Source organism: Adiantum capillus-veneris, chromosome 2, assembly GCF_014529385.1.
Source record: "Adiantum capillus-veneris isolate H3 chromosome 2, ASM1452938v2, whole genome shotgun sequence".
NCBI lineage: Eukaryota > Viridiplantae > Streptophyta > Polypodiopsida > Polypodiales > Pteridaceae > Adiantum > Adiantum capillus-veneris.
In genome coordinates this window covers 84,385,282-84,411,808 of record NC_140932.1, presented here as the reverse complement: position 1 = coordinate 84,411,808, position 26,527 = coordinate 84,385,282, and positions in this window count along the sequence as shown.

The following is a 26,527-nucleotide window of genomic DNA, read 5'->3' as shown; positions in this document are numbered from 1 at the left end:
CGCTGCCTAGTCCTGTTTTTTCTAGAAAGTGACTCTTGCAACAGCAATGTGCATAATGATCAAACTTGACAACTTCAGGATTTCCTTGGGTCATTAGTCTCCAAGTACTAGCAAAAGTCTGGTAGGAATCTGGTAAGGCATCAAGAATAGTTTGCACTAGGCAACTGTCTGAAATGACTTCACCTGCAGAAATGAGTTGCTCGTTGATATCCTTGACGCTAGCAAGGAAAGTGTCCATATCATCTTTCTCATGCATAATCTTCGACTCCAGCTCTTTACGCAGCAAAGCAATTTTAGCCTCATTGCGACTTGCATAAAGACCAGCTAGAATATCCCAAGCCTGTGTTGCAGATTTCGTTGAACGGATGTGAGGAACAATGGTGCGCTTCACAAACAACGCAATCAATGCATGAGCCTGCGTATCCTTAACATCCCAACGAGCTTGCTCTGCTGTAGGCAAAACAACTCTAACAGCAGTAATCCTTGCAGCAAGACCTCCAACATCCTCAACATCGCCTACATCCTTAGAACCAGGACGTACATCAATGCCCTGCACAATGTTCCAGACGCCCTTTGACACAAGAACATGTTGCATCATATAAGCCCACATAGGGTAATTGTCCCCATCCAACCTGTCCTCAGCAGCAAACACCTTGAACGCATCTGTGTTGTTGTTGTCATCCATGGTAAATGCTGCACCTGATATGAAAACTACCCGAAAACAGGAGAAACGGAGTGGGAACAACACGTGCTATATAGCACAAACCGTAGGAGACTGTAAGGCACCTGTTATGCAGAAAACGGCACTGACAAAAATTCTGCACAAAATGACGAAATAGCCTGTGCAGTAGTGCCTGTAGTGGAAACGGAGGCCGAAATGAGCCCGAATCGAAAATTTGAGCAGGCCAAGCTCTACGAGCTTGCCCGAAGTATTTGTCAACCTGCAAACGCTCGCCAAAGCTCACTAAAATCGGAGAAAGTTGGCAGGCGTGTACTCGAGCAGCTGGCGAGTAAGCCCGGGAGAACGCAACCTGCTCTGATACCAATTGTTTGAATTAGGGTTGCAGAGAGACACACACAGCTTGGAGAAGATGAAGGAAGCTCAAGGCACACAATAGAGAGTGTATTACTTAGTGTGCAATGGAAAGATAGATAGCCCTAGAGTGATAAGCGTATATACAATGCACGGGGGGAAAAACCTCCTAAAGAGGGAAAAAATGCCCCGACAGTCCTAGTGTGTTCACACACATCACTACCACATGTATATGGTAACAAGATAATGTGCCCTAAATATTGAATCTTGTGCAGAAAAAAAAACACTTTTCTTTTGATTATTGAAAATCTTATTCTCTCTCACAACTTAAGATATTACCTGGAGGTGTCACTTGTACTCCTGAAGAGAATTTGAGTAGCCTAAAGATTTTTTTCCATCGTGAGTTTGAATGCGGTTGGAGCATTTGGCGGGCCAAAACTTGTAGTTTGTTAAATACCTTCTACCCGCGGCACATGAAATTCTTTTTTTTTAAGTGATCCTATTTAGTGCTCTATAGTCGACACACATATGATATGTATCATCTTTCTTTTGTACTAAAAGTACTGGTGAATAGAATGGAGAGGAGCTAGGCCTCACCATCCCTTTTTCCACCAATTCATGCACTTGCCTCATGATCTCTTGTTGAGCTTGTGAAACTCAATAATGAGGTTTATTAGGCGGTGAGCTTCCTAGTAGAAGCTCTATTGCATGGGCATCATCCCCTCATTTTTGAGGTACCTCACTAGAGATGTCATCAATGAAAACATCTTGGAATCCATTTAGGAAATTAGACAACTATAATTCCTCTTGATTCCCTTTATTGCTACTTGTGAAAACATTAGAATCATTTACACATTCTCTAACAAAAATCATATTTGCAAAAATAGAGCTTTTCATTGACTTATCAAAAGCAAGCGTATTTACCAGGGATATGGTGTTCCCCAAATCATTAGCATCTATGTACATGCTCTTTTCCCTGTAGGTGAAATAGATTCTCCTTTCAGGGAACTTCATGTTGGCAGCCATGCAGTTGACCATGGTGCCCCTACTAGGATACCATCCTCATGTTGGAGAGGAGAGATCAAAAAAAGTCTTCTTTGTCGGCGTAGCTTTGGACATGAAGCTTCAACTTCCCAATCGAGGGAGTAACGGAGGCTTGCTATCCCTTGAAAGCTCCATCGGCAGTTACAGTATCTCCCATCTCAAAAGCTTGAATGCCCAACTTAGTGGCAAACTCCATTGATATGAAGTTGTGAGTAGAGCAAGGGTCAAAGAGAATAAGGGCATCATGCTCCCTTACTTTTCCCCAAGCATAGGAGAGGTGTGAGCCTTTGCATGAGTATCCTCTTTTGGAGCTTCAACCATGGAAGCTCTAAGAGTGTCATTGAGTACATTTCTTTTGGGGCAAGAACGATAACCATGTCCTTGCTCCCCACACTTAAAGCATTTATGGTCTTTACGAAAGGCCTCTAATTCTTTGAGAGAGAGCTTATTTTTACCTTTGTAAGCTCCTTTATCCTTTGCCTTGTTGTTGTTGGTGTTGGTGTTGCCTTGGAAAGAGTTTTGGGCATTGCTCTTCCCTTTAGCTTCATTTTGATCCTTGTTTTCCATGGGCTTGAAATTTCTTCTCCCCCCTTGTTGGAAATTGATCCTTGAAGCAACCATAGTGTGGTGGATGACTTCGGTGATAGTGTTAGGCCATTGTGAGTTGACATACTCGGTTGTTTCTTCAGGTAATACCACACAAAATCGTTGCTTTTTTTTGGCAAATTCTATCCTTTGAAAGACTGTAGCTTTGAGATGTAAATCCCAAAAATTGTCTACATATTTGTGGATAGACTCGTTGAAGATTAGCTTCAAACTTTGCCATTCGGTGAGCACTTTGTCCTTGGCATCGCTTTCAAGGAACTGCTTCATGATGGAAACTCGTAGAGTTTTTCATCTCTTTGGGGCCTTGCCATTGCCACGAAAGCCAGCCCACCATTGACGAGCAGATTTCTAGAAGTGCATAGCTACATGGCATAGCTTAGAGGACTCCATGAAGCCCTCGTCTCAAAGGCCACATCAAATTGTTGGATGAAAGCCAATACTTTGTCAGTGGCACCAAAGGTGCAATCATAGGTGAGAAAAGAGATACTCTTTCCTCCATCTTTGAACTTCTTGAGATTTTGTGATCTTCGCCATGCAGGGTATGATTTGCGATGTCCTCCCCTCTTGTATTTTCTAGGAGAATAGCCATAGCTCTCATCGGAAGAGAAGGAAGGTGAAGAAGAAGGAGAAGAGGGTGACCGCTTTCTTGTCTTTTTCTTCCTTTGTTTCCTCTCTTCCCTTTTGGAGTGACAAGGAGAAGGACTACGGGTTGACCATTTCCTCTTGGGAGGAGTTGGCGATAGTCTAGACCACCGTCTTCATGGAGCCACATCTTAGAGGAACTTAGGGATTCACTTCTTTCTCGTTCTTTGGATTCCTCCTCTCTTATGGGAGAGTCTTCTTTTGGAAGTCTCATCAAGAGGCCTCCTAAACTCTCTCTCCTCTTAGAGAGGAAGAAAAATACCATAAGCACGAAGTTGTTGGGTAACTTCGGCTTGCAAGGTAGGGTTGCCCATAGCTTGATGCAACCTAGTAATAAGATAATTGATAAACATGGGGACATCATCGTTAGCACCTTCATGTGCAAAATCAAAGTTACCAATGTTCATTATACTCTCTTGGTTATTGTCCGCCATGCTAATTATACTTATGTGTTTACTTAGTGTATCCTTTGCCAATTCAAAACCTTAGTTGCTACTCCTCTTAGCCTTTGAAAATAAGCACTTAAGTATCTACACCCACGGGTCAAATTGGTTAATTATAGAGAGTAGTGGGGTGGGTCTAACATAACAGAATTGTCGAGAGATAGCTCCTTTCAGACTTCTTATAGCTCAATAATGGAAAATCCATTGGCAAGTCTAAAAAGACCCCATTATTAAGACCAAAGCTCCCGAGGTGTGCACCATATCCCACATAGTGGGCTCAACAAAATCGATAATAGATCCCAGTCCCACTTACCTTAATATAATTAAAGAAATCAACCATTAATAGGCTACTTAAGGACCTCTCTTATTAAGCAAGAAAAGAGAAACCAAACGCTCTGATACCAATGTAATGGAAATGGCCTATGAACTTTGGGAATAGCAGAATTAAGAAAATTAGAGTGAGCATTTTTGTGAGATTACTTTGAGAACATAGAGGGGGAACTCAATTGATGGTAGCAACATAAACATAGTACTTAATTAACTTGGCATAAACAACACTTTTGCAAGAGAGAGAGTACTCGAGAACATGACAATAGTTGAGGACCGGATTTACTTGGAGCCGGTCCCCCCTCCAAAAGGCGTTTGTATTATAGATTCTCCCATCAAGAGAGACTTGGTACAATACAATCTTTGTGTTCCTTGTGACCTTGGTGATGCTATGAAGATGGAAAGCTTCATGCATCACGAGCATAACATAAACTTTGCAAAAAAAATTAACTATCCCAAGGCCTCAAACACCTTCGAAGGTGGAGAGAGCTAGCGTAGAATGAGGGTAGGGAAGAGGAAGAAGAATCATTCATAGGAGAAACAAATAGTTCCTACTTATCATCACTCTTCTTGCTTAACATAGCATAATAGCATAGTAATGAAGATGAAGAAGATGGCAAGCTTAAGCATCGAAGCATGGCTCTTAGTTGGATTTGCATTCCATAGCCAAGAGTGTTGGTGTAGGCTCTCCACTTCTCAACAAGCTTGGAGAAGGAGATGGAGCTCTTGCACTTTGCACTTCACACAATCAGAGAATGTGTGTGTGTGTGTGTGTGTGTGTGTGTGTGTGTGTGTGTGAGAGAGAGAGAGAGAGAGAGTATACCCCCCTCTCATGCTTGGTCCACCTCTCTCTCTCTCTCTCTCTCTCTCTCTCTCTCTCTCTCTCTCTCTCTCTCTCTCTCTCTCGTATTATTTAATTATTTCATTTGGACATGTGTCCACTTTTTCCTCTTTGAGAGAAAGAACTTAATTATGTATTTTTATGCATCTAAATTCTCATTGGACCACTTTAAAACCTATCCACTAGGATTCAAGCACCTCATGAGGGCCACATGTGGAGGATCATTTGAACATGTGTTTTTTATGTTTCTTAAGTCATTTGGTTTGAATTGAATACTTCAAGCACTTAGTCAATCAAGCATGGAAATGTTTTATGCCTCTTGAGACTTTACCTTTGAATTGAAGACTTCAAGAACCTTAGTCATTCAAGCATGTGAGAAGCACCTCAAGCTTTTGGACAAGGTTTCCACAAACACTTAGCTAGCCGACATGCACCTCATGTTTGGGTTGGATTCCCACCTCAAGGTCAGTCCTAGCTTGCCTAAGGTTAAAGGACTTTTTAACACTAACTTTTGGAGGCCTTTAATGAGGCTAATCCTAAAGTCTTTTAAGCTCCATTAGATGCACGTTGCTTTTTGATATACTACCTCCTTTTGGACCCCTATTGAGATGTAACCGTCTCTCCTCTTGGTCCCTTACTGAGGTAAATCTAAAAGCACTTATTGCACATTGCTTTTTGATAGACCGTCTCCTTTTGGACCCCTATTGAGATGTAACCATCTCTCCTTCCTTGCTGAGGTAAATCTAGAAGCACTTATTGCACATTGCTCTTTGGTAAACCATCTCCTTTTGGACCCCTATTGAGATGTAACCATCTCTCCTCTTGGTCCCTTGCTAAGATAAATCCCTTGCTCTTTGGTAGACCGTCTCCTTTTGGACCCCTATTGAGATGTAACCATTTCTCCTCTTGGTCCCTTGTTGAGGTAAATCTAGAAGCACTTATTGCACATTGCTCTTTGGTAGACCGTCTCCTTTTGGACCCCTATTGAGATGCAACCATTTCTCATTTTGCTCCCCTGTTGAAATAGGTCTAGAAGCACATATCTATATCCTAACTCTTGTTCCCCTTTTATCTTCCCATATTAAATGATCAGTTTAATATGAGAAAATCATTTCGTAAAGTTAGATATTATATTTTATGACATGAGACTCTTTGAGATCTCCGCAGCTGATCAGAACTCGTACTAGCCTGTGTGGAAGTGGCTCGAGAGCTGTCTGGACAGGAGGTGATACATCAAAAAATGTCACTTTTTGGAATTCAACCTCTTTCACTGGCTGTCTATGCATATTAGTCTCATTAAAGACAACATCACTGTTACGGATTACTGATCTACTTTCTAGATTCCATAAACGATAGTCAAATTGACCATCTACACCATAGTCAATGAAGATGCATTTCCTGGACTTAGGATCTAGCTTAGAAAGCAACTCCTTGGGTACATGTGCATAAGCTTCACAACCGAATGTGCGGAGTTTTTCATAAGATATTTTATGTCTTGACCATAACTCCAAAGGTACGCGAAACTGTAATGAAGCATGTGGTGATCTATTGATCAAGTACACGGCTCTGTATAATGCTTCAGCCCAAAATGCTTGCAGTAAATTAGCTTGTGATAGCATAGACATAATCCGCTCTTGGATGATCCTATTCATTCGTTCCACAATACCATTTTGTGCACGGGTATAAGGAGCTGTAAACTCACGCTTAATTCCCCTACTTGAACAAAAGTCTGTAAACTCTTTGGAGACATATTCTCCACCATTTTCTGAGCGCAAAGCTTTCAACTTATGTTCAGACTGAGCTTCAACACTAGATAAGAACTTCTTCGGGAGCAAGAAAAGGTCTCATCTTTAGACTTCATGGCGTAGACCCAAACATGCCGTGTTGCATCTTCAATGAATGTAACATAATAGGATGCACCACCATGGGATTTAGAAGGCATAGGCCCACATAAATCACTGTGCACAAGCAAAAGAATGTGTACAATGTGTTCGTGTTTGTTTTCCATATTGACAGTGCTCACGAAAGGGAAAATCAAAAAATCACAAAGACGGTAAGTAGCCTTTACAAGAGAGTGTCTCCATTTCCTTCTTTGACATATGTCCTAACCGGCTATGCCACAAAGAAATGGTTGGCAGCTCGGTTATAGAAAGAACGTTGTTTTTATCAAATACATAAAGAGGATAAAGTGAACCAACTTTAGAACCATGGGCTAGAATAAGATGACCCTTCGCAACACACCAAGACTGTTGATAAAAAGTGACTTTGTAACCCGTCATCAAGACGTCCAACCGAAATCAGATTGCGTGTCAAGGTTGAAACATGATGCACATTATGGATGATGAATTTCACCCCATTTGCCATAACCATGGCAATATCACCTATGCCAACAATGTCACAAGAGTAATTGTCACCAAGTGTAACAAAGCCAATGGTTTCCTCGTATGTACCTATGAGGTGTGACATGCAATGAAGCACCCGAATCAAGAATCCAGGTATGGGATACTTCACCACTAATAAGGAGTCTAGCTGGCATAGAACTTTGCAAAGATAGAGTTTCTTGTGCATCCTAAAAGAAATCATTATTTTTAGTCAACATATTAATGTCTTGTGCATCATTGTCATCCTGAACCATGTTCAGCTCTTCAATTTTAAACCGAACTCTTTGGTTTCTCCTCTTTATCATCATGATCTTTGCCTTTACCTTTGCCCTTCTCTTTGTCACGCTTCTAAGCATAACAATCCTTCTTTATGTGACCAAACTTATCATAGTAATGGCATTGAACATTGCAGCAACCACGAGACTTTGATCTACCCTTTGATGCATCTCTATTGCCCTCTTTCTTGGACTCACGTTGCAAAGAACAGCCCATTACGTTGTTTATCATCCCTTTGTACATAATGAGCTTTGCCATATTGCGAGCTAGTCATGGTCTTCCAACGCATCTTCTATGAGAAAAGTGCACTAGTAATATCATCTTATTTTAGCGTACCATTAGGAGCAAAATTACTAACAGTTGTGCAAAAGATATCCCAAGAGGGTGGCAACGAACAAAACAAAAAGATTACTTTCATGTCATCATCAATGGTCATGTGATGTGCAAGAATCTGGGCAAAAAGAGAATCAAAATCATTGATATGGCTAACAACGCTAGCTGACTCCTTCATACGAAAGTTGAAAAGTTTTTGCATCATGAAAACTTTATTGCTAGCCGTATCCTTTTCATAAGTGTCACATAATTTCTTCCATAAACATGAGGAGTCTCGCAATCTAACATTGAAAAGTACACTGACTCACCAAGGTGCGGTCTAATCATAGACCTACATAGCTCATCAAGCTCCTCCCACTGAAACTAAGTCATGTGCGTGTCTCAGTTCTAACCACATAGGTAATAGGCAACTTTTGCTTCTTTTGGACAAGCACATCATGCATTTGGTTCTTTCAAAGCTGAATATTAGTGCCATCAAACTTCGAAGGGAGAACACCCTGACCATGGGTAACTGACTCCCAAGATGGCTCCACATCCCCCTTTCAAGGGAGAACACCTATACCTTTTTAAAATGATATAATCATCTACACCAATGTTAGGTTTATTGGCCATGTGGCCGATCGCTATCACTAACCGCTACTAACCCTAAGTGTACAGCTATACACTTGTGTGAGCCATTTACACAAAGTAGAGTGTGTGTTGTGCCTAAGTGCATAAGATAGAGAAGACGGAAAGGGGGCACACAGTGTGTGTCGGCTCTCCCCCTCCAACCTGTGTGTGTGGCTATGATGGTGTGTGTGTGAGTTTGTGTGCGTATTCATCTTTCTCTTCCACTGTGCTCCTGGCTCCTCTCCTTCATCTGGTATCAGAGCTATTTCATTCCCGAAATTGCTTCCGCATGCGTGCACTTTCAAGAGTGCAACAGGGTTCCGACTTCAGCGTCGGCAAATTCAGCATTCCAAGAGAGTTTCCAACAGTTGTCCTACGGTTTTACCCTCGTTTTGGAGCCATTCCTGCCATTAGAAACCTCATTTGAGCTACGGTTTAGGAGCTATAGCTTTTAGCTCTCTTTTTGTAGTTTGTGTTGCAGAGCTTCCATAGCCATTACAAGTACCATTGTTGCAATCTCTTCCATCCATGAGAACCCAAGGCTCATTCGGGAGTGTGTAGCCTATTTCAGAGTGGCCTCATACACACACATAGAGTGGGAGTTTAACGGCATTGTCTTCTTTGACTATAGGTACAGATACAGGTACACGTACATGTACATAGAGCTGCTTGGTTAGCTTCCTTTGTGCTTCTTGGCCTCGATTTTGGCTTCAACTACGGCATCGATATCAACTCATATGCTACAGGTTGTAGTGCTTGAGATATTCTAGTTCCACTGGGAGAAGTTTTTTATGCGTACATGCATATGTTGGCACTTTTGATAGTGTTTGAGCTCCTTTGAGAGCAGTTTGACTCCCCGCAGGGATATTTCTTTGCATGCATATGCTTTTGGTGCATGTTTGAGCGTCGTAACAAACTTATACGTCTTTGTGGATACTACCATTGTATGCTTTTGTGGAGCCATCTTTTGGCTAGTATGGCAGTCCCGGAAATTTTTGAGACTTGGTCCAAATGATATCCATTTTTGAGACTTGGCTAGCCGTTTTGCTGCATAACCTACGTTGTTGAGGGTCGATAGCATGACGTTTTTATTGAGCTAAGGTATTCTCAAATGTGGAGATACCTTCGGTGATAGAGGGAGTTGGAGCATTCCTTAGAGGCCTCGCCATAGGACATGTATAGAGTGGTATAGGTGCTTTTGACGCCGAGTTGGCGGTCTATGGTCAGTTTGACAGTTTATGCGCCTCACTTGGTCTCTACACAGTGCGCTTTTGAGAAGCATTGTCTTCTTTTATGCTTTGTGACTGACATACTTAGTCATTTTGTCTCGTATTTTGGTTGACATAGTCCCAAATACAAAGGAGACTCTGCCGAAATTTTCCTAGAATCTTTTGGTAGTTTTTTCATCATGTCTACTAGCAAAGACCATGACATTTATGACATAAAGAAGTTTGATGGCACTAGTTTTCAGCTTTGGAAGAACCAAATGCATGAGTGCTTGTCCAAAAGAAGCAAAGTTGCCTATTACCTATGCGGCTAGAACTGAAGATATGCATATGACTCAGTTTCAGTGGGAAGAGCTTGATGAGCTATGCAGATCTACGATTAGACTGCACCTTGGTGAGTCATTGTACTTTTTAGTGTTAGAATACGAGACTGCTCATTATTTATGGCAGAAATTATGTGACACTTACAAAAAGGATACGGCTAGCAATAAGGTTTTCATGGTGCGAAAACTTTTCAACCTTCGTATAAAAGAGTCAGCTAGTGTTGCTAGCCATATCAATGATTTTGATTCTCTTTTTGCCCAGAATCATGCACAATGTATGACCATTCATGATGAGATGAAAGCAATCTTTTTGCTTTGTTCGTTGCCACCCTCTTGGGATATCCTTTGCACAGCTGTTAGTAACTCTGCTCCTAATGGTACGCTAAAATACGATGATGTTACTAGTGCACTTTTGTCAGGGGAGATGCGTCGGAAGACCATGACTAGCTCGCATTACGGCAAAGCGCATTATGTGCAAAGGGATGATAAACAATGTAAGGGTCGTTCTTCGCAACGTGAGTCCAAGAAAGAGGGCAATAGAGATGCATTAAAGGGTAGATCAAAGTCTCGTGGTCACTGCAATGCTCAATGCCATTATTGTGATAAGTTTGGTCACATAAAGAAGGATTGTTATGCTTGGAAGCGTGACAAAGAGAAGGGCAAAGGTAAAGGCAAAGATCATAATGTAACGAGGAGAAACCAAAGAGTTAAGATTGAAAAACTGAACATAGTTCACGATGACAATGATGCGCAAGACATTAATATGTTGATTATGATGCACAGGAAACTCTATCTTTGCAGAGTTCTATGCCAACTGAACTCCTTGTTAGTGATGAAGCATCCCATACCTAGATTCTTGATTCAGGTGCTTCGTTGCATGTCACACCTCATAGGCATTGGTTTACTACATACGAGGAACCATTGGCTCTGTTACACTTGGTGACAGTTACTCTTGTGACATTGTTGGCGTAGGTGATATTGCCATGGTTATGGCAAATGGGGTGAAGTTTATCATCCATAATGTGTGTCATGTTCCAGCCTTGACACACAATCTAATTTTGGTTGGACGTCTTGATGATTTGGGTTACAAAGTCACTTTTTGTCAGCAGTCTTGGCATGTGCAAAGGGTCATCTTATTATAGCCCATGGTTCTAAAGTTGGTTCACTTTATCCTCTTTATGTATCTGATAAAATCAGTGTTCTTTCTGTAACCGAGCTGCCAGCCGTTGCTTTGTGGCATAGCCGGTTAGGACATATGTCAAAGAACGGAATGGAGACACTGTCTCGTTTGGGCTACTTACCGTCTTTGTCATTTTTTTATTTTCCCATTTGTGAGCATTGTCAATATGGAAAGCAAACACAGACACATCGTACACATTCTTTTGACAAAGAAAGAAAACCATTACAGCTTGTGCACAATGATTTATGTGGCCCTATGCCTTCTAAATCCCATGGTGGTGCATCCTATTATGTTACATTCATTGACAATGCAACACTACATGTTTGGGTCTATGCCATGAAGTCTAAAGATGAGACCTTTTCTTGCTTCAAGAAGTTCTTATCTAGTGTTGAAACTCAGTCTGAACATAAGTTGAAAGCTTTGCGCTCAGACAATGGTGGAGAATATGTCTCCAAAGAGATTATATACTTTTGTTCAAGTAGGGGAATTAAGCGTGAATTTACAGCTCCTTATACCCCTGCACAAAATGGTGTTGCGGAATGCATGAATAGGACCATCCAAGAGTGGATTATGTCTATGCTATCACAGGCTAATTTACCGTAAGCGTTTTGGGCTGAAGCATTATACACAGTCGTGTACTTGATTAATAGATCACCACATGCTTCATTACAGTTTTGTGTACCTTTGGAGTTATGGTCAGGACATAAATTGTTTAATGAAAAACTCCGCACATTTGGCTGTGAAGCTTATGTACATGTACCCAAGGAGTTTCTTTCTAAGTTAGATCCTAAGTCCAAAAAATGCATCTTCATTGGCTATGGTGTAGATGGTCAATTTGGCTATCATTTATGGAAGCTAGAAAGTCGATCAGTGATCCGTAGTAGTGATGTTGTCTTTAATGAGACTAAGATGCATAGACAGCCAGTGAAAGAGGTTGAATACCGGAAAGTGACATTTTCCGATGTATCCCCTCCTGTCCAGAATGTCCGGACAGCTCCCGAGCCACTTGCTACACAGGCTAGTACGAGTTCTGATCAGACATGGAGATCTCAAAGAGTCTCACATCCGCCAGAACATTTTGTTCCAGGCGTGGATTTTGTTGTGCTGACAAATAGCGGTGAGCCTTCTTGCTACAAAGAGGCTATGCTAGCCAATGATAAAGTTATATGGGAACATGCTATGAAAAAGGAGATGTCTAGTATTGCAAAGAAAAAAACATGGGAACTTGTTACATTGCCAAAAGGTAGGAAAGCATTGCCTTGTAAATGGATTTAGAAGAAGAAGATTGACCATTACAAAGCTCGTTTAGTGGCCAAAGGTTTCAAGCAAGAATATGGTGTCGATTTCCAGGAAATCTTTTCTCTAGTGGTCAAGATGACCATACTAAGAATGTTACTTGCTTTGGTTGCTAATGAAGATATGGAGCTTGATCAAATGGATGTCATTACACCTTTCTTACATGGTGATCTCAAGGAAGAGATTTATATCCAGCAACCTAAAGGGTTTGTGCTGATCTGTAAGCTTCTAAAAAGTTTCTATGGCTTGAAGCAATCATCCAGACAATGGTATCAAAAGTTTGATGCATTTATGCGTTTCCTAGTCTATAAGCACATTAATGAGGATCCATGTCCTTACGTGAAAAGACAACCTAATGGACAGCTTTTTATGCTTATCCTTTATGTAGATGACATGCTTATTGCTGGTCATTCCAAGAAGGACATTGCTGACTTGAAAACCAAGCTAAAAAGTCAATTTGACATGAAAGATTTGGGTGAAGCCAATCACATTTTGGGTATGCGCATTACTCATGACCATAAGAAGAAGTTGGTGTACCTTTCTCAAAAGGAGTATGTGCACAAGGTTCTTGATCATTTCAACATGCGAAAGGGGAAGGCTTTGAGAACTCCATTTCTTGCATATTTGAAACTTAGCAAGAACGACTGTCCCAAATTTGTTGAGGAAAAAGTTTCGATGGCTAAGGTTCCTTATGCTTCAGCTTGTGATAGTCTCATGTATGCCATGGTGGCTAGAAGACCTGACATTGCACATGCAGTGGGAGTTGTCAATAGATTTATGTCTAACCCTGGTAAAAAGCATTGGGATGCTACCAAGTCAATTCTCAAATACTTGAGTGGCACTGCAGATAGACAATTATGCTATGGTCGTGGAGAGTCATCCATTCAGGGATTTGTAGACAGTGACTATCCAGGCTATGTTGACAGTCGTAAATCAACAACAAATTGGATTTACAACACTTGCTGGTTTTGCTATTTCTTAGAGATCATTCTTCAAGACTATACATCCATTTCTACCACAGAGAGGAAGAGTATGTTGCATTGAGTGAGGCATGCAAAGAAGCTATTTGACTTACTTGCATAGTGAAAGATCTTGGATCGGAGTAGTGTACACCAGTTCTTCATTGTGACAGTCAAAGTGCTATTGCCTTGGCTAACAATCCATTATTTCATTCCAGAACAAAACACATTGATGTGTGTCATCACTTCATTTGTGAATGCCTGTCAAACAAGAGTGTTGAGCGGAGGACCACACCTATACATTTTTGCTCACACTCATGTTTTTGTAAACACTTATTGTAATAAATGTCTTTTCGACAGTTCATTTTTTCATGGAGCCGATTCAGTGTAATTAGCGAGACTCAATTGAGTTTCCAGCTTGTATTCCCCAAGTAGTTTCACCTGCTTATGTAATTAGATTAGATCTGTTTTCACACCTCCAAGGCTGAGTTATAAGAGCCAATTTTTGTAAACCTAAGGACACAATTTTGAATCATTAATCAAGGTGAGTTTTTGAGCGCCGTGACTGTGTCAGAGAGAGAGAGAGAGAGAGAGAGAGAGTCTATCCTCTTGCTACGCGAGCTACGGAGCCGCCATTGGAGAAGCGACACCACCATTGTGTTAGCAACGGCGAGAGATACGCTCCGATACCAAGCGTGCGCACATTCGGCTTCTACGCGAGGTGAGCTCTCACGAGCTTCTATGTGAGTTTTCTCCCTACCTATGTGTCAAAATTGAGCGTGCCATATATCTATACAACTGCAGCGAGTAGAGTTACACATTAGTACCATCGGAGTCAAGATTCGGTCACCTGTATTTTTCGGCCTGTCTTCATACACGTTTACCGCACGGAGTGGTTACAGGTTGAGATTGTATTGTAGATTCATAGGGTATTGTCCTTACCTAGTGTAGAGACCCCCCTTTGAGTTTGAGGCTGATTCGATGACTCTAGATCATGTTTCGGATAGCATTTGTTCGTAGTACGGATTTCAATCACTTGTGTATTTGAGAACTTAGATTTGATTTCCTTGGTAGTGATTGTCATTAGAAGGTCGAGTAGGTGATTTGACACCCACCTATTTGTTTCCATGTGCCTACGGGTCAAGCTCCGTCCTCGTCTGACATTCTTGTTTGTCGGTTGAGTTCTCGCTATCTCCACCGCTAGCGGCGTAACGGCCACAACATTTGGCGCCGTTGCCGGGGAAGAGAGCCCTAAGTAGGTGACCTTAGACTAATCCTACTAGGTGATTTGTTTTGTTACTTTATATAGTTTAGTTAGAAAGGTCTAGGAGTGGTGGACTCCGAGGATCTTTGAGAGGTACTAGGAAACTTGTGGTATTCCTGGGTCTTTCGTGTTTGACAGTTTTTTAGTTTAGATTAGATTGATTTTTGTTGATTTTTGTTGGTGTTGAGTGGTTGTTGAGATTGAGGTATTTACTAGTCCGTGTGTGGCAGTGAATCTCCTTATACTCACAATTGCAAAAACCCATTTTATGATTAGAAGTAGCTTAGGTAGGACTTGATTTAATCCTGATCTGGTGCTTGATGTATTTGTTTGCATGTTAGATCACTAAACCATTGATTTGGTAGTGAAACTTGCATAAACAAAGTTCAGAGAAATTTTCTGTGAGATTGAGTGTTGCTGAGCACTTAGGAGAGCTCTTGGAAGAGTTCTGTGTTGAAAAACTGGAATTCTGCAACTTTAAACATCATACGCGTATGATGTCTTAGGGGCTAAACAGAGACCAAAACAGAAAATTTAACATTACTAGAGTGTTTAGAAGGGGGGTTATACCCTAAGATCAACTTAAAACAAGGGCTTTAACTAGAAACTCAAAATACCAAGTCAGAGTACAAAAAACGCAAAGAATAGGGAAAATTGATTCAGAGCTCATTTTTGCATTCAGACTTGATAAAAACACTTGAAACTCAAAGATAAACACTTGGAGAAGCTTAAAATTGAAAATTGGGCAAATCTGTGAAAAAAGACATCATATGCGTATAATGTCTTTTAGCACTTGCTGAAGTGATTTTTCAAATTTGACTTGACTAGGTTGTTACAAATACTGTGCAAAGCTCAAATATCAATTTTGGACGGAAATTGGGCAAAAAGACATCATACGCGTATAATGTCTTTTTCCTAATTCTGGGCATATTTTGATATTTTGCTATCACAGATCCTTTGTACTAGTTGTCTAGAGCTTGTATTTCAAGTTTCATGTCATTTGGATCACATTTGACCCCAAGTAAGTCAAAAATCGAGAAATTGCCAAGAAAAGCCTAATCTAGCCATAACTTGCACAAACAAAGTTCAAATTGAATTTTGTGAGTGGACAGAGTATAAGAGTGCTACTGGGAGTGAGCAAAGCAAAAATATCCAAAATCTATGAAAAAAGACACATACGCGTATAATGTCTTTTTGAGCAAATCTGATACAAAATTTTCACTTGAGGTAACAGAAGTCTTCCAACTGACAAAACAAACCATTTGACCAAGTATCATTCAGTTTGGATCACTTTTGATCACAGAGAATTGGGATAAACAAACTGCCGAGACTGAAAAGTTAGATTCCTCTAGGGGGATTGATGAATTTGAGATCCGGTAGATATCTCCAGAATAACCAACCAAGACAAAGAGAACAAGCCAATGTTATATCAACCGAGGAGAGTGTAAACCAAAGTGTAGTGCGACCGTTAGAGCCGATCCTTGAAGGAAGTATTTTTGATAATTCTTCAGAGAGATCTTACGAGTATTTCACAAAACACTTAGGATACTTGAACTTAAACGAAAGAGAAAACATGACAGCAGGACCATCAAACCCTTCAGCCACAATGAAGCTATTGTTCATAAAGTATCAATACGACAATGAGCAAGGTGCCAAGATCTACAGAGATGGTATGGACCGCTATTGTGTAAAGATAGAAGATAGACCGAGTGAGTTCAAGGACTTAGTGCTTATGAGCTATAGCGGAGATAGGTACCTAGATGACGAAGGTATCATGTACTTGGTAGTCCTGAATCCTAACATTGTGGACAAGTGGGGATTGATGGGCACAAAAGCCAAAGTAGATGAGGAACCTGCGGAGAAAGCACCAACAATGAGCTTCCCTAATGCGAGATTAAGGCCAGAAAATGAAACTTTGAGAATCAACACAGACAACGTCTACGTGGGGTTATACAAGTTTAATAATGGAGAGGAAGATCTCTATTATAGATGTGAGGAACCCTACGTCGATGAGTTGACAGACCGGAAAAGACTTTATGTCTTCACCTATATAGAGGGATCAAAAACGAAAATTATCGCATACGACAAGTATGGAAGACGATACGCAGCAATCGATAAAAAGGATTTGGAAGGATATACATACTTTGGGGGACCACTCCATCAGTATTATGTCACTCCTAGTGCACAAAGACCAGCACCTACAAATGTAGTGCCAGACCCTATAGCAACAGGTGGAATAGGAAGAACTCATGTGGCTGATTCTTTCAGTCAGCCTCAGTATTCTATGCCAAGCCCCATGGGAACATTACATTCCAAAGAATCAATGGCTACGAATCGGGGTAGTGTGGTTCCTATCTCTACACATACCACAGCAGGTCCGACATTCGCAGTCACACCATCACATTTGCCTCCTAGTAGTAGATTCGTGGCAAGGGAGCCAACGAGAGCAACCCACGACATCCATGATGTACGAGAACGATTAAGTCAAGGCGTGGGAGCATTGAGATTGGTGGCAGACAATAGACGCATGAGACCATCCCAGGTAGCGAAGTGCATGCCAAAGAAGTATAGTGGCTCAGGAGATTCGTATGCACATGTCTCACTCTTTAATCAAGTCTAAGAGCTGAGCAGATAAAAAATTTTCACACACAATACGAAGGATTTTGTCTTACTTTAGAAGGGACGGCATTGACATGGTTTCAACCACTGAATGGCGGAGGTTTCCATGACATTGACCATTTGCTACGAGAGTTTGCCAAGGAATTTTCGAGATATCCCAAATATATGCTTTCAAACAGAAGGAGCAAGAAAAGGTGAAGGAAGCTTTGCTTCGCTTCAAACAATACATAGAGAGATGTCAAGTACGGGAACGACCACAAGATGATAGACTATATGTCCTCTTTATAGAAGGGCTGAGAAATGACACTCTCAAGAAAGACTTGCACCTGAAAGCTTGTACAAGTTTTGAGCAAGTGACCAGAGAAGCATTGTACTTAGTGGATAATTGTGCGGTATGGAGAGGTGACAACGGATACTGATGTCGCATCCAGTAGCTCATCATCCGTAGCTAGCGAGACCACCACTAAGAAGAATGTCCAAACAACAATAGTGCCGAACATGGAACAAATGATAGAGGATGCTATAAGCAGATTAGCACCATACCCTAAACCAATGCCAAAACTAACGAAATGGTGTGCGATTGAACAAAAATGGACAAATCACTCAACAGAGGAGTGCTATTACAACAAAGGTTATATGAAGGAGCGCTAGTATGCGCCTCCAGCTCAAATAGCACCACCTTAGGTACATCCAATACCTCGATACCCAACGGGAAACGTACCAGGACCTATGGGGATAGAAAGACCACAGCCAGTATTGGGGCAACAACCACCTCTACCCGGAGCAACACCAGTGAGCATTAGATATGCACCCACCCTAGAGAATCAGGAAGAACAAGCTTTAGTGCCTGTTCAGACTTATTACAAAGATTCCGGGGCACTCATGGCTCCTACTGTGTATTACCCACGTGGAGAATCAAAACAACTAGAACCTTGGAGCATGATGGGAAATGTTGGACCACCAACAGCCACACACGCCTCAGATGAAGAGAGGTATAGCTTGGACGCAAGGACACTTATGTTCATAGCTCATGGAGGGTTGTCAGGCCAAAGACCAGCTTATCCACAAAGGGCAAATCAAGGGACACAAAGACCGGCATTAGGACCCTGTTATAAGTGTGGAGGTGACCATTTGATGAATGTTTGTCCACACACAGAGATCATTAGAATAAATGCATATTGCACAGAGTGTGGTGTCACTCACTTCATTGAGGATTGTTCAAAGAATCCCAACAAAGTGCAAAAGACGACATTGAACATGCTAGAGTCGATTCCTACTAGCAGTGGCTCTGAAAATGAAACTCTGATACCAACGCAAGTTGTTACTAGAGCTCAAGCGAAGAAAACCACTAGAGAATCAGAGAATGGAAAGTCAGAGACTGAATTGGCTAGTCAAGGACGACGGAGCCATAGAAACACATGGAAAGCTAGGAAAGCACGCATGAAACTGAAAAAAGAACAGCAAGACGCGATTCTAGCTGAGGAATTAAAACAAACAAAAGACAGATTAGAGAAACTTGAGAGTCAAAACAGAATATGGGAAATGGACTCTGAAAAGTCGAAACTGAAGAGCGTCAAAGAGACAATGAGCGTGAGCTCAGGGGGATCAGTGTTAGTCGACAAAGTACACGAACCATTGGATGCACTGATGAGAGCTTACGAAGCGAGATTAAAGAGCAACCAAACACAAGAATAACGGTGGTTGACTTATCCAAACGTGGAATTGGAAAAGCAGAGACTCGAAATGTGTGAAAGAATGATCGAGACTGCACAAGCCTTGTTAGAACCACCTAGAGAACCAATGAATTGTGGAGCGGAAAACCCAATTCATCAAGAGACTATCCTCTCACGTGTAGTTGAAAAGCCTAACAGTGCACAAAAGCCTGAAAAAATACACGGGGATGAACGCATAGTGATGAACACAACAGATCAAGAAATAGAGAGTTTTCATCCTGTGATACAGAGGTCTTACGGAAGGGATGAGGATTACAATGAGTTTTGGAAATAAGTGAGAGAGGCAAACTTTGCAAACGAGCTGAGTTGTCAAGCTAATCAGACTAATGGGGAAAAGGACATCAGGAATCCTCCCATAGAGGAATTTGAGGCAGGATCTCAAGTGGACTTAGATTTGCATTCTTACTGGGGAGATGGAGGCTCTGTTAGAACAATAGAGAGTAAACCTCATTCGCTGAATACCTTACCTTCATACTTAGGAGAATACGAAGCAAAATCTGAGATTAGAGCGCTTCCCTCACGAGGAATCTCTTCAGAAAAAGTTATGGACTCGCAAGGATTGATAGAGATTTTGTCAACACCAGTGACATGCACTAACACCCTAGTTGATCTTTTGAGACTACGACCAAACATGTGGGAAACTATAGGAAAATGCTTGGAGAAATTTGGGATAAAAGACCCAACTGCAAAACTACAAGAGGGCATACGAGAGCTGAGTAAGCCACAAAAAAACGCTAAGCCTGTACCTTTGAACAAGGTCAGAGAGTATTGCGAAGGCGAAGAGGGGAATACAACCTTACCAGTTGAATTCCAGGGAGTTAACACAATGGCAATACTTGACAGCGGGGCTGGGATAGCCATTGCTACGAAAGAAATCTGGAAAAAATGGGGAAAATCGACGAGGTTGAAACTCCAACTAGCGGACGGACATATGGAGAGACCTTTGGGACTATTAGAGAAAGTCGTAGTGACTTCTTGCGGAATTGAGTACGAGCATACTTTTGCCATTGTTGACTTTGGCAAGGAGAATAACTATGATATTATACTTGGAAGACCGTTCATGAGACAGTTGAAAAGAGTCCTACCGTGTGGCGAGAGAGATATTTTGAGCAAGAAAAAATCCGAGCAAATGAATGAAGAATTAGTTGGAACATTTGAAGCTTTTCTTGTGCCAAAAATTTATAGGTAGTTTGCATCGAGCCTGCATCTCTAGCCAATGGTATTGATTATGTATATGTAGCTCAAGCCCCATGGATCATTACTCTCTCAACTCATAACAAGACCTCATCATTATTTTTCACTTATTTAAAAACAATAATCACTTCACACACTCTTTCCTTTGGAAGGCCAAAAACTATATACCAAAAAGAAACATACCATTTAATTTGTGGCCAAAGACTTGTTAGAAAGACACATATGAAGTAGGAAATGTCATAGTAATAATTTCCAAGAAAAAGCATGCAAGAAACCGAGATTGTGACATAACAGAAAAGTATTCATAACTATCAAGAACCCTGGGGATTCATAACTAGTATTATTGACATGAGCTTGGACCAAAGGACACCTCCATAGCAATGTATCTCAATAGTTTTCAACACATAAAACCCACACCACAAACCATATTAAAATAATTCCCACAAAACTACAACTCAAAGGCACACGATCCAAGCACACATCCACCCATGGGAACTAGAAATACTGTAATGTGCTCTCCAATACCATATCAAATTACCCTTGCCAACAAGGGAAGTTGTATAGGAGTGCAAAGAAACATTGATCCTTTTTTTCCCAGCTCTTAGACTTGCATCCTTTATAGCACCTCTTAGGGAAAGAGAAACCATGACCATTAAACTCTATTTCTTTAAAAAAAAGTTCAATTTTTTAAAGAAATAACTCCCGCTCATAAACTCTAGTTCTAAAAAAGGACTAAGGACACAACCAATATACATAAAATTCTATCACAATGGCTCCATAGAGTGCACTATCAAAATGCATGCCATTTCAAAAAAAGCAAAACAATTTCCAACAGATTTTTGGAGCTTTGTGGGTACAAGCATGGATTTGATTGATAGCCCCCAACTCTCCCGACCTCTTTTGCTTGGAGAGATAAACATCGTTGTCTCTATATTTACATTCTTGTTGTACAAGTCCTTATGTTAAGAATTATGAAATAATGTATTCATCTCAAGCAATCAGAATATTTTGTACTTTTTCCTATAATAGAGTTCAGTTTTGATTATCATCCTTTGTGTACTCGAGTACCTAGCAAGTGTCAAGAGCACTAACATTTTCTCTAGATCATTTGTTATTTTTGCAATTTCACAATCCCAATGTTGAACAATGTACCAGATGAAATTTTTAGAAGAACACGGTTTGCATTGAGACCTATTGGATCATATTCAGATTTATTACCTAGAATCTCCAAAAATTGCCTTATCAAATTTGCAGGCAATAGTCCATGGAGTTAAAAATAGCTAGAACAATATGCGAGTCAAACTCGGGTGTGCATGATTAAAGATACACTTGCTAGTCTGAACATCCCATCCCTTTCTCCTCGTTGTCCATGGTGCAACCACTTTTAAAAAATTAGCTTGGTGATCTTTACCAAACTCTCTTGACTCCTAGATCCTTGCTTTGCTCCTATGCCACCTAATTATTTTCCTGCCTGCTCATGTTGTTGCCCGACTCTTGCCATCTATATGCCTTCTAATCTTTTTCTCCCTAAGGCATAAATGAAGGTTTATGGTAATAAAGGAATTATGCTCTCTTCTTTGTAAAAGTCTTGAAGGTTTGTTCTCTTTTTCGGCCTAGTCAAAGCCGTCTAAAAGTGACCATGTCGACACGGAAAGCTTGGGATGGGTGGTTGAAACAAAATGGATAAAGCTAATATCTGAATAAAAATCGAGTCTAAATTTGTCTTAAACTCACCATGTCGACATGGATACTTTGGGACAATTGAGAGAAGCCATTGAAACTGTACTGGGACAAAGACCTTGCTCATCTATGCTTATTAAGTCACTTTGCAGTACTAGCCATGGTGAAGCTCCACACAACTTTCACACAGTTTGCAAAAGTATAATATCTAAATAAAACTGAGTCTACATCTGTTTGAAACTTACCGTGTCGACACGGATATTTTGGGACGATGGAGGAAAGCCATTGAAACCTTGCTGGGACAAAGTCTTTGCTCAACCATTGAAGCTAGTGTTCAGGAAAAGTGTGTCTCAGCTTAGCATTGAGCCGGTTAAAAAATCAAAGCATCAGGTTGAAGGGAGGAAAAGAAGGAGAAATCCGCTTTTAAAATTCAAGACAATAGAGTTAAATTGTAAAAGATGCCCGATATTTTGCATATTTTCTTCTTTGGATCTACCCTAAAGGAAATCGTGTATGTTTGTGAAATTGATTTTTCTCGAACGCTGAGTTTGAAGCATGTGAACCTACTTTTTGAGAGAGAGAGAGAGAGAGAGAGAGAGAGAGAGAGAGAGAGAGAGAGAGAGAGAGGACACTAAAAATTTGTTGAACGAGGCCACATAAGGCTCTGAGAGCGAGTGACATAGAGATGCACCGAGTCTAAGAGACTCTAATTGTTTGGGATGCTACCTTGCTGTGCTCTCTCTGCCAGGATTCTACAACATGCAGGCAACATACGTTAGCAGAGATAGACACTACTGTAGTGCAGTGCATATAAGATGGGGGAATTAAGAGTTTGCGTTAACACGCGCAAGGGTCCAAGGGAGGAATGAAGAGTTGAGGATCAATGGTGCCATTACGCTAGCTAATGCAGGAAGCAAGTGCTTCCATGCAGCTCGCTGCCAAGTGGTGGAGTCAGGGAACTCTCAGTAGAAGAGGGTGGAGATGCTTCTCCCTGGCTTGCTATTCCTACACCTCGCCATCCCATATCAAAGGTGAATCCAGGGCTCGGAATGCATCGCTCCTCCTTGTTGTTTCTCATTAGTAAAAGAGTCAACAATGCTCCATCCCATAAGCAGGAGGAGAAGGTGGATTTTGAAGGCTGAACTGCTTGTGGTGAGCATGCCGTTGTGGAAGAAGAACCTTGCTCGCTCTCTCTCTCTCTCTCTCTCTCTCTCTCTCTCTCTCTCTCTCTCTCTCTCTCTCTCTCTCTCTCTCTCTCTCTCTCTCTCTCTCTCTCTCACACACACACACACACACACACACACACACACATTCTCTGAAAGGGAAATTTACCAAAATACCATTTGTAGAAATTCCCAAGATACCCTTCAAATTTCAAAAACTCCAAAAATACCCCAAGTATTTTTTCATAAATTGTTGTGAGAGTAAATTTATCCAAAACAATTTTTTCTTAAGCTTCTTATAAGATGATTGATTGTCTATCATACAAGATGCTAAAGCAAGAATTCGAACTTGTTATGTAGGCTTTGGAGCTTAATGGCTTCATTATTTTTAGACATAATTGTCTTTTTTGCGAGGCAATTTGTGACAAATTACATGCTAAGCACTCAAAAACGGATCTCAATTGTCGAAAAGGAATAAAGATTAGCAAATCTTGAACATTCCAACCAAAATAGATACAAGGGTATTTTGGGACTTTTTGAAATTTGAGGGGTATTTTGGGAATTTCCACAAATTAGAGGGGTATTTTGGTAAGTTTTCCTTTGTGTGTGTGTGTGTGTGTGTGTGTGTGTGTGTGTGTGTGTGTGTGTGTGTGTGTGTGTGTGTGTGTGTGTGTGTGTGTGTAAGAGAGAGAGAGAGAGAGAGGGGACTTCTATTCAATGCCTTCACAATCACCTTGGCCCCATCTTTACCCTTCATGTTCGTACTACCTCCATGATCTTCATCACCTCCCCCGCCCTTGCCCATGAAGTCCTTGTTAATAACTAGGGTCTCCGCTTTTGCAGCTCATCCTAAAAACTCAAAAAGAGGACTTTGAAAGAGTCTACAGTCCTCTAAAAATTCTGAGAAAGAGCCTGCACAGATGCAGTAGAGTTTTCAAGAGTTTATTTTTTAAGGGTTTTGTTTATTTGGTCACTGGTCAAAATGAAGATGGTTGACCTTCTTGCTTCAACTAGTGTGCCTCCAACAAGATTTTAGCATTTCCTTGCTCAACCAGATCCGATAAATATGGACCCTCATATTTGCCTTTCCTAGCCAAAATCATTGTGTCAAAGCTATTGGTTGTAGCAGCCAATAACCCAAGGAGCCCTTGGAGGGGGGTACCATGTGGGTACATGCTCAAGCAGGTGTGCACTAGGATTCGCTTTGTTCAAATTTTGGAAAATAGAGTACCACCTACTAGGAGTGGGACAACTCCACAAGGTAGTGGAGAGGTTTCAACATGATTACAACAAAGTTAAAGGAAGCTGCAAGAGCGGAGCCAAGTTGTCGAAAACACTAGGGGTTTCACTCTTGTAAGAGTTTCACAAGAAGGGAGGGGAAGATGATGAAGCGCTTGGGGCATGGCAGATTATCCTATGGTTGAGAAGGTAGAGATGTTGACAATAGTGAATTTGTCGAACGAATTATCGTGGATGCTACTACATTCAACTCAGTGAATCTGTTGATTGCTTGAGTAATGCTTGAGGTGTTTAAGGACACTGATAATATGTAAGATAGATAATATGTAATTTTATGCTAAATGTTTCCTATTATGATTTAAATTTTATATGTATTTTGTTGAGTTTTGCTCGTTTTTATGATTGCTCGGAAAGGTTCGCTCGGAGTTTGAAATTCCCCATTTGAAAATGGTCCACGATTGGGGTTACGACCACATATACTTGAGACATATGGAAACCACTACTCGTCTGAACCTAAAAGACCATAGCTACAAGGATGTGAACCGAACACTAGTTGAAGAGTTTGATTCGGCTACTTTGGTAGGATCAGAGTTTCCAGCTTGGTTAGGCAAACCCAAAGAGTTATGGATGTGTGGAGCTTCGAACTGTGGAATTCTGAAGCACGAAGAATGTGTTTTAGAAAGGGCAATTGAAGACAAAACTTATATAGATGAACCCTTTCCAGAGGATGCACTTGAACCATTAGAATGGACACACATTCTAGCAACCCTAGATGTTTGTGCAATTCAAGATGGTCCCACAACGAAGTTCTGTGATAAAGATGGATATGATGTGGTTCTGTACTTCATGATGAGAGTTGTACTCGAAAAGGAGACTGAAAAGATTGATACACCAGACAAGGAAGATGAAGAGGAGATGTTTCACGACATTCCCGATCATCCAGAATGGGGAAATGAAGCTGACAATGAGTCCACAGACAACTCAAGCGAGAATGAGGAAACCATAAAGGATGTCAGATTCTACGACTTCCCAAATCAGACTAAAAAACGCAAACGCTACAAAGAAAAGAGAAAAACGAAAGGGGTTAGAAACAATCCGATGCCTAGGATAAGAGGGAAAAACCAATTCCTAATGCTAGTAAAGGCGGAAGATTGTGTCAAGGACAAGATTTCTGGAAGAATGAGAGGAAATGCGGAAACGAGCTCTCGAAAAGACAAACGAAGCTCAAGAAATCGAGTTCAACCCAGTGAAACGAAAACCGAAACAGATAAAGCGAAAAAGAACATGAGAAACAAGGAAAACAAAGAGTCCAAATTAGAACTCCGAAACAAGTACAGAAAGTTAAAGAAAACTCTGAAAGAAGTTTGGACGACTGAAATCGAGAGTGGTGAGGACGAAAACGCCATTATCAAGAGAAACATGGATGTTTCCTCTCACTACAGGAAATTTACGATAGAGGATAGGAAGGTGATAATGACCCAGCCTATCCGAGAAAGAAAGGAGAACGAATCCTATGATGGACCGGAGGATGCTAAAAAGGTTGATTTAGCAGCTCTAGGAGAGGAACCGAGACCGGTATACATAGCTACAGATTTGTCTGTGGAAAAAAAAGAGAGACTTTTGAGTCTTCTCAGAGAATACAGGGATGTGTTTGTATGGTCGTAGAAGGACTTGAAAGGAGTCGATCCATCAATATGCTAACACACAATTCCTTTGAAACAAGATACTAAGCCTAGTAGACAGAGACCGTACATGTATAATGACACGTTTGCTAAGCGAATCAAAGAAGAAATAGACAAGCTAATGGAAGTTGAATTCATATATGAGATTGAACACACGGACTTGGTATCTCCGATTGTGGTAGTGCCTAAGAAAAACGGGAAACTCCGAGTGTGTGTCAATTTGAAGAAAGTAAATGCTGCGACAATCAGGGACAATTATCCCTTGCCGATAAATGATCATGTTCTAGAACATGTATCGAGGAAAAGAGCATATTCCTTTCTAGATGGATTTTCAAGATATAATCAGCTTGCCATTGTGCCAAAAGATCAACATAAAACAGCTTTTGCAATGGAGTGGGGAATTTATGCGTATCGAGTTATGCCGTTTGGTTTAA